Source organism: Schistocerca americana, chromosome 4, assembly GCF_021461395.2.
Source record: "Schistocerca americana isolate TAMUIC-IGC-003095 chromosome 4, iqSchAmer2.1, whole genome shotgun sequence".
NCBI classification, from domain to species: domain Eukaryota; kingdom Metazoa; phylum Arthropoda; class Insecta; order Orthoptera; family Acrididae; genus Schistocerca; species Schistocerca americana.
Window position 1 is genome coordinate 840,140,039 of NC_060122.1, and position 1,249 is coordinate 840,141,287.

Sequence of the window (1,249 nt, forward strand, 5' to 3'; positions counted from 1 at the left end):
TCGTAGTTAACTACAGAATTCTTTTGTGTCAGTAGCTAGGACTGGCATGTTTGAACTCGAAATAATATGATGAAACTTCTGTGTCCGACTGGGAGACGAAACCCGCGCCAATCGTTGTTGTTGATATCACACGGAGAGACGTTGAATTCCGTACTATTTTTCTACTATAGCATGGTGTGTGCATGCTACAGCGTGAAACGACATGATGAAAAAGAGTGCAAAATATTGATAGTTAACGTTTCTTCGCGTGTAGACAACAAGGATGGTATGTGTGGGGCTCAATTGGCAGTCAGCGCTGAAGTTTTCGTCACGTTGCTGCCAGATCAGAACTTGCGCACGTCTCACCACTGATGAAATAAGCCGGTGTTTACCATCTAGTCGTGGCTAGAAAACGACGACGATGGGAGCCGTTTCTAAGCCCGGTAAGGCAAAACTTTCTCTTATCGTTAACTAAGTTCCAATCACCTCGCTCCTAATCGTAAAGTTAGATACCTGACAACTGATGGTGTTAAGGTAACAATCGATCAGGTACTACGTTTGAATCCCTGTGAAAGAATACATTTTACGGCACGCCATTTCTAGTTTAAACAAGTGCACTAACAGCTATTTGTGAATGAAACTGTATTTAAGATAATTCGTTGTTGTATAACAGGGACAATAGTTCTCTGATAGGAGGCCTGCGTCCAGGTATAGTACAAAAACTTTCATCGTGGAACTTCCCCTTTCGAAGTATCATTTACTTTACCAAATTTGAGATTATTAGCGTCAAAAAGTGTATCATCTCTAATAATGTGTCTCGTGCTTCTTACTTTACCATGTTCTTAATTTGCAACTGTACTGACTGCCACGCAGAGCAATGTTTTCTGCTGGCTCCGTGCAGTATTCATTTTGCGGTTCAGAAACGAATATACCGAAAAGAGAGTGCAACGGCCTTGCCGCAGTGGATACACCGGTTCCCGTCAGATCACCGAAGTTAAGCGCTGTCTGGCGTGGCCTGCACTTGGATGGGTGACCATCCGGGCCGCCATGAGCTGTTGCCATTTTTCGGGGTGCACACAGCCTCGTGATGCCAATTGAGGAGCTACTCGACCGAATAGTAGCGGCTCCGGTCAAAGAAAACCATCGTAACGACCGGGAGTGCGGTGTGCTGACCACACGCCCCTCCCATCCGCACCCTTATCTGAGGATGACACGGCGGTCGGATGGTCCCGATGCGCCACCTGTGGCCTGAAGACGGAGTGAAAAGAGA

At 46.2% G+C, this 1,249-nt stretch overlaps 1 pseudogene; it reads left to right on the forward strand.

Annotated features, from left to right (window-relative positions):
• Window positions 1-922: 922 nt before the first annotated feature.
• Window positions 923-1,040, forward strand: LOC124614420 (annotated as a pseudogene).
• The last annotated feature ends 209 nt before the right edge of the window (window positions 1,041-1,249 follow it).